Raw genomic sequence first — 8,304 nt, 5'->3', positions numbered from 1 at the left:
GGATCCACATGATCATCTGAAATCATTCATTCAAATTGCAAATGCATTTCGATTACCTGGTATAACAGACGATGCTCTGAGACTAACACTTTTTCCATTTTCTTTGAAGGACCAAGCTAGAGCATGGCTCAATGCATTTCCACCGGGATCCATCACCACATGGGGGTCGTTAGTGGAGAAGTTCTTAACAAAATTCTTCCCACCTACTCGCCACGCTGATATCAGAGAGGAGATCATCTCCTTTAGACAGTATGATCAAGAACCTGTTCACGAGGCGTGGGAGAGATTTAACGAACTAATCAGGAAATGTCCGAACCATGGCTTGCCGGCAAGCATCCAGATAGAACATTTCTTTAGAGGTTTAGATCATCCTACTAAGATGATGCTAAACAATGCTGCCAATGGAGCCTTTACAAAGAAGACATTCAACGAGATAGTTGACATCCTAAATGACTTAGCTTCACACAACGAACTATGGTGTTCGCAAAGATCTAGGGCAGCACCAAAGAAGCAAGATCCAACTGGAGTTTTGGCTCTGGACATTGCGACCTCGATGCAAAAAGAGATGGTTACAATGAACCAGAGGCTAAAAGAGATGGCATTGGGAATAAAAAATCCATTAGCAACGCCGATACAACCTGTGCAGTCGGATTATTGCACTCCTGCCCCTGTTTGCCAAGTCAACGATCTCATTTGTTCATTCTGCAGTGAAAACCATATTTATGATAATTGTCCACATAACCCTGCTTCCGTTTTTTATGTAGGACATGGTAACAATAGGAACTTTAACCCATATTCGAACACCTACAACCCAGGTTGGAGGCACCACCCTAATTTCTCATGGGGAGGACAAGGAGGTTCGAGCGATTTTAATCAAGGGCAGAGCCAACAGAACAAGCAGCCCTATGTTCCACCTACACAGCAATACATCCCACCACCGCAACAGCAGTACAATCAGAGAACACAGACTCCACCAGTTCAAAATAACAACTCAAATCTTGAGAATATGATGAAGGAGTACATGGCCCGAACCGACGCAGTGATACAATCCCAAGCGGCATCAATGAGGAATTTCGAGACCCAATTGGGACAGCTCGCCAATGAATTGAAGAATAGACCACAAGGTTCTTTTCCAGGCCATACTGAATTACCAAGACGAGAAGGGAAAGAACAGTGCAAAGCTGTCACCCTCAGGAGTGGACTGGCATATGATGGACCAACAATGCCAACAACAGATGTACAGATTCCGTCCACTGAACCAATTGTAAAGATACCAGAAAATCCAACAACACCAGAAAAAGAAAATATTAGAAAAGGTAATGAGGACACCCCGAGTGTTCCTCCACAGGTACAACCTTCTTTTACCCCTACTCCCCCGTTTCCACAAAGATTAGTTAAGAAAAATAATGATTCCCAGTTTAGAAAATTTTTAGATATTTTAAAACAACTGCATATAAATATACAATTAGTAGATGCTCTAGAACAGATGCCAAATTATGCTAAGTTTTTGAAAGATATAGTTTCTAGGAAGAAAAAAATAGGAGAGCATGAACTGGTAGCCATGACAAAATGTAGTAGTGAAGCTGTAGGCAGCCCGCTACCCATGAAATGTAATGATCCTGGCAGTTTTACCATTCCATGTTCCATAGGAGGAAAAAACTTAGGTAGGGCATTACGTGATCTAGGCGCTAGCATTAATCTTATGCCATTATCAGTTTTCAAATCTTTAGGCATAGGAGAAGCTAGACCTACTACGGTTACCCTCCAACTAGCAGATAGATCTATCATAAGACCTGAGGGAAATATAGAAGATGTTTTAGTCCAGGTGGACAAATTCATTTTCCCTGCGGACTTTATCATTCTAGATTGCGAGGCAGACTTAGACGTTCCCATTATTTTGGGAAGACCATTTCTAGCCACTGGGGATACAGTTTTTAATGTGAGGAAGGAAGAAATTACAATGAGGGTAAATAATGAAGAAGTTAAATTTAACGTTCTAGACGCCATGAAATTACCAGGAGACTTTGAAGAGTGCTCTGCTATAAATAGCTTGAATCCTGTTATGTTTGATGAGTTTTATGACTTATTAGTTACAGAGATTGAAGAAGAGCTTGATAAGATAGCAGAAGGACCAGAAGATGTGGCTAATCCTATTGAAAAAATACAAAAAGAAGAATGCAAGTCGTTACTTCCGTCCATAGTGGAACCACCCACGTTGGAGCAGAAGCCATTGCCGTCGCATTTGAAATATGCGTATCTAGGGGATAACGACACTTTACCAGTTATTATAGCTTCCAATTTATCACCTACTAATGAATATTCTTTATTGCAGATTTTGGAGAAGCACAAAAAGGCCATTGGATGGACGATAGCAGATATCCGAGGGATAAGCCCGGCCTTTTGCATGCACAAAATTCTATTGGAAGAAGATGCTAAGAACTCTATTGAGAGTCAAAGGCGGTTGAACCCGAAGATGAAAGAGGTTGTAAGGAAAGAAATTCTTAAATGGCTTGACGCCGGTGTTATATACCCAATATCCGACAGCAGCTGGGTAAGCCCAGTACAGTGTGTACCAAAGAAAGGGGGTATAACCGTGGTGGCCAACGAGGAGAATGAGCTCATCTCAACCCGAACTGTGAGCGGGTGGAGAGTTTGCATTGATTATCGCAAACTCAACAAGGTAACAAAGAAAGACCATTTTCCTCTCCCGTTTATTGACCAGATGCTCGACCGTCTGGCAGGTAAGGATTTCTATTGTTTTTTAGATGGATATTTGGGTTATAATCAAATTACTATTGCTCCAGAAGACCAAGAGAAGACAACATTTACGTGTCCGTATGGTACGTTCGCTTTTAGGCGAATGCCCTTTGGACTATGCAATGCACCCGCGACTTTTCAGAGGTGTATGATGGCCATCTTCTCTGACATGGTAGAAAATATTCTAGAAGTTTTTATGGATGACTTTTCTGTTTTTGGAAATTCTTTCGACGCTTGTTTAGTTAATTTGGAGAGAGTATTGGAGAGATGTGAACAAACAAACCTAGTCCTAAATTGGGAGAAGTGTCATTTCATGGTACAAAAGGGTATTGTTTTGGGTCACAAAATTTCCAAGCAAGGAATAGAGGTAGACCACGCTAAGATAGACATCATTTCAAAGCTACCTCCTCCTACAAATGTCAAAGGGATTAGAAGTTTTTTAGGGCATGGGGGATTTTACCGCCGCTTTATAAAAGACTTTGCTAAAATTTCTAAACCCCTGTGTCAATTGTTAGAACATGATAGACCATTTGTTTTTTATGATGACTGTTTAAAATAATTTGAAATGTTGAAAGTTGCTCTAAGTTCAGCTCCTATAATTATGGAACCTAATTGGGATTTACCTTTTGAGCTCATGTGTGATGCCAGTGATTATGCAATAGGAGCTATGTTAGGACAACGTAAAAACAAGATCTTGCATCCTGTGTATTATGCTAGTAAGACTCTGACCGGTGCACAACTCAATTACACTACTACTGAAAAGGAATTGTTAGCAGTTGTGTTCGCCTTTGATAAGTTTAGGTCTTACTTGATAGGCACAAAAGTCATTGTTTTTACTGACCATTCTGCTTTAAAATATTTATTTGCTAAAAAAGATGCTAAACCACGTTTGATACGGTGGATTTTGTTACTTCAAGAGTTTGATATTGAAGTTAGGGACAGGAAGGGTACTGAAAACCAAGTTGCTGATCACCTGTCTAGATTGGAATCCCCGCTCTGTGATGATGGAACTGTTATATGTGAACAGTTTATTGACGAGCAACTCTTGCGAGTTGATTCAGTTCCGTGGTATGCCGATATAGCAAATTATTTGGTAAGTCGAATAGTTCCTTATGAGTTCAACAAGCAACAGGTAAAGAAATTTCTAAATGAAGTTCGATGTTATCGTTGGGATGAGCCTTTTTTATATAAGCTAGGACCTGACAATATCTTACGCAGGTGTGTCGCAGAAGAAGAGCACGAGGCGATATTAGACGCTTGTCATATGTCTCCATATGGAGGACATTTTGCAGGACACAAAACCGCAGCCAAAGTTTTGCAAAGTGGGTTCTTTTGGCCCACTCTGTTCAAAGATGCACATAAGTTTGCCCAGGTTTGTGACAAATGCCAACAGACAGGTAATATATCTAAACGCCACGAAATGCCTCAAACCCCGATCCTTGAGATTGAAATATTTGATGTGTGGGGTATAGATTTTATGGGTCCATTTCCATCTTCTAATGGTAAGCTTTATATATTGTTAGCAGTAGATTATGTTTCGAAATGGATAGAAGCCATTGCAACTGCTACCAATGATTCCAAAGTTGTCATTCGTTTTCTGCAAAAGCACATTTTTACGCGTTATGGAACCCCGCGTTGTCTGATAAGCGATGGGGGGGCTCATTTTGTGAATAGGTCTATGCAAAAGTTGCTGACTAAATACAATGTGCGTCATAGGGTTGCAACAGCATATCATCCTCAGTCGAATGGGTTAGCCGAAATATCTAATAGGGAGATAAAAAACATTTTAGAAAAAACTGTAAATCTTAACCGTAGGGATTGGTCTTTTAAGCTTGATGATTCACTTTGGGCATATAGGACAGCATTTAAGACTCCCCTCGGCATGTCCCCCTATAGGCTAGTTTTTGGAAAAGCATGTCATTTGCCTCTTGAGCTATAATATAAAGCATTTTGGGCTACTAAGAAATTAAATTTTGATTTGTTGGCTGCAGGTGAAGCGAGGAAGTTACAATTGTTGGAATTAGAAGAACACAGGCACTTTTCTTATGAGAATGCTAAGTTGTTTAAGGAAAAAACTAAACAGTGGCATGATAGGCGTCTTCGGCCGAACAATCTTCAAGAAGGTGATCTGGTTCTGTTATTCAACTCTAGGTTGAAACTTTTCCCTGGAAAACTTAAGTCTAGATGGTCTGGTCCCTTTCAAATTTTTAAAGTCTACCCATATGGGGCAGTGGATCTAGTTGACTCTAAGGGAAATGTTTTTAAAGTAAATGGGCAGAGACTTAAGCCGTATTTTGGAGAACCAGTGGATAGAGGAAAAACCTCTATTCAACTTTCAGGTCAATAAATTTTTGCGAAAAATGTTTTTTCCTTCTTATCCGTTTTTGAAAGAACAAAAGTAAAGGAAGGAAGTCTTTGTATCTTGTATTTTCTCTTTGTTTCATTATAAAGTTTTTCTTATTAAGAGAATGTTTTTGAAAACGTTGAAAAAAAAACGTTGAAAGAAAAAAAAAAAAGAGAGAGAATTACGCAGGCGCCTGGCGCCTGCCCTTTGCGAAAATAAATCACGCAGGCGCCAGGCGCCTGCCCTGTTTTTCCAGCATTTCGAAAACTCTCAGGTTCGAGAAGTCGTGCAACATATCTACAACTTAAGGGCTTCATTGGATTTTGCGGTTTTACCTTCATGGCCTCCAGCGCTAGCTGCTATCCTTGGTCATCCATCTCCCAGTACTGACACTGATCCTAGTCCACAACCTCCGACTTCATGAAGGGGAGGTTCCTTCTTTGCTATTTTTTGTGTTTTATTCTTTTGGTTAATGACGTAGTTGCATATTCTAGCATTACTATGCATGTTTTTTTTTTATTGATTATGTTTCGAGCTCAGTTGAAGCATGAATAAATTAGTATCGTTTATCTTCTGATCACTTAAAGTATGCCTTCACTTAACCTTAGTTTAGCTTTTCACATGCCTATTTTGAAGCATCTGTGCTGTGCATGTGATTTCATGTCGATGATGATTATAAGAGATTGTTGAGTTTTCGGTTCTATGCCTGACTAAGCTTTGAGCTATTTCCTTTGTTTATGTGATAAACTCATTTTCTTTTATGTCTTTTTGATCTTTACAGACTTTAAGCTTTTTCTTTGCCCCTATATAGGAAGTCCTTGTCCTTTTTACTGTTAAGCCTTTTTCATCCGATGCAAAAGTCTTTTCCCAGTGAGGACACTGTCTCTCTTAAGTTTGGGGGGGACAGTCGTTGTGTCAGTTGTTGTTTCAGAAAGATAAGGTGTTATTTATATTTAAAAAATCATGCTATTTTCTTTTGAAAAAGAGTCAGTTGGAAAGAAAGAAAATGTTGAAAAAGCACTTAGCTAAAAAAAATAAAAAATAAAAGAAAGAAAAAAAAAGTTGCAAAAGAGTAAAAAAAAAAAAAAAGTATTGTTGAGAGAAAATAAGAGTGGGGAAAAGACTTGGGTTAGAAAGAAAAGAGTGGTAAAAACAATGAGAGTTAAAGAAAATGTATTTATGATTCCCGAGTCCTACTGTAGACACCCATTTAGTTTTAGGTTGGGTGTTGACTTTGAAAATAGCAGTAAAGATGGTGATAAGTGACTTCGTGTTTCTCATTGTCGTCGTTTTATGACCTAGCTGTTAGTTCAGAGTCTTTCTACGAGTAGCTGTGGTTGAAACCGATGTTAGTGTGTGAAAACCTCAGGGGCTAGTAGCCGGTCTTTCAGATGTAAAAGTCTTAGTGTAAGGAGGGAGTGTGCAGATTCCTTAGGGGTATTTGAAAACGTTTTCTGTTTTTGAAAGAGAAAAAAGATTTTGAAAGAAAAAGTTTTTATCATTTCAAACTTGGTTTATAGTGACTAACTTTACAAAGGCAATAGAATGGTAGGCTTTGACATCTTTTCCCTGAGACAATTTATGATTGAACATCTCGGTTGCTTTTGCTTTTCCTTGTCCATGTGTTAGAAAGCTGATTAAAGTTGCTAAGTTTTGCTTGACGACAAGCAAAAAGTTAAGTTTGGGGGTGTGATTACGCTTGTTTACATGCGTAAAAAGAAGGTTTTAGATGCTGTTTTTACAATGTTTCAGCTTTGTTTCGGATTTTTCTCGATCGTTTGAGTTCCAATTCATGCAAAATTCATATATTATGGTTTGTGGATGGCTTATATTATATTTATGACATTTTAGGACCATTTGGGAGTGCAAATTAATCAAAAGAAGCAAAAAGACGGAAAAACCTTCATGGGAGGCGCCAGGCGCCTGGGAAGCCTGCAGAAAAACTGGTTTTCTTCCAACTTTGCCCTTAATGAAACGCGTCTTCCAATGCGTTTTGGTGGTTCCAACCGATGCATACGTGTAGAAGAAGTGTTCCACTATCAGTTTGAGCACGATTTGGTCAGTCAAAAGAGTTGGAAATGGGTGAGTCACCATCGTTTTAGGACCTACCTAACCAATTCTGCACAGCTATAAATTCCAGTAACTTCTCCACCAAAATCATCAAGCCTTGCTTTCTTCTCTTGATCATTTTTAGTGTTTCTTTGTCGCTTTCTAAGTACTTTTGAGTTGCTTTCATTAGTTGCTTTTGGTTTTTGAATCCCGAGTACTTTACATTCCTTTATTGAGCTTTGTTTTGTTTCCATTTGTACTTAGTTATTTTTCTACTTATTCAAATATATAAAAATCCAGCACTTTGCTTATCTTCCCTTTGCCTTTACTTTATTTTTAGTTAAGAGAGTTGTGTTTTTGGAGGAAAGAGCACGTGACACTCCCCCTTGCTTGAAAGAGAAGGGCGAAGCTCTCAATCCCGATAAAAACTCTCCGTTAGTTAACTTTTGTTTTTCACACATGCATTCCACATTCAACCATTTGACTTGCTGTATTTTCTTCAATATGTCTTTCTAAATTCCCGTCTCTAGCCCGGTTATGGATAGTTAGCCTTTTATTTCTAAAAAGGGTTGCTAAGAAGTAGTGTTTTTGCTTTTCACTCATTGCTCAACATGTTTTCCCAAAAAGTTAGGATTTAGAGAAGGCCACTTTAAGTTTTAACAAGTCAATACTGAAAAGGTTGCTTATTTGCATTGTTGAGTGGTTAAACCGAGGAGAGGAGCGCCTTAGACATAAGGGTTCCGGTTAAGTAGCCTAGACATAGGACCTTAACCCGAGGTTGCGACTATTGCCATCCTAAAACTAAGATATCTCTCATAATTGACATATTAGGGAATGTCTTAGGACTTTGAACTTGCTTAGACATAAGTCAAGTGAAAAGCGTAGTCGTTGGTTCCTAAAGTAAAATGCATATCGTCCTTAGCGTATCCTTGATTCTTTGTTGGCTAACTTGAAGTAATTCGGGCTAGGTTTTACCATTATAAGACCAAATCCCAAATCCAAAACAATTATTTGTGACCACTTCCCATTTTACAAGAAGCATTCATTTCAACGTTCACTATTCATTAAAACTTTAGAGTTTGGAAATTATTTAGAAGTCCTCGAGGATCGATACTTGGATACTCCATCCATTTTATATTACTCTGACAGGTGTG

At 38.8% G+C, this 8,304-nt stretch overlaps 1 non-coding gene across 1 annotated transcript; it reads right to left on the bottom strand.

Annotated features, from left to right (window-relative positions):
- Positions 1-217: 217 nt before the first annotated feature.
- On the bottom strand, positions 218-324 carry LOC148210370 (small nucleolar RNA R71). Its single transcript, XR_015792532.1, has one exon. It is a non-coding gene; the product is annotated as a small nucleolar RNA R71 (small nucleolar RNA).
- Between the last annotated feature and the right edge of the window lie 7,980 nt (positions 325-8,304).

The sequence above is a fragment of the Momordica charantia genome (assembly GCF_013281855.1).
Source record: "Momordica charantia cultivar OHB3-1 chromosome 7 unlocalized genomic scaffold, Mcharantia_2.0 BLBB01000007.1, whole genome shotgun sequence".
Taxonomy (NCBI): Eukaryota; Viridiplantae; Streptophyta; class Magnoliopsida; order Cucurbitales; family Cucurbitaceae; genus Momordica; species Momordica charantia.
The sequence above is the reverse complement of the archived record's forward strand: the minus strand, read 5'-3'. Positions and strand labels throughout refer to the sequence as shown.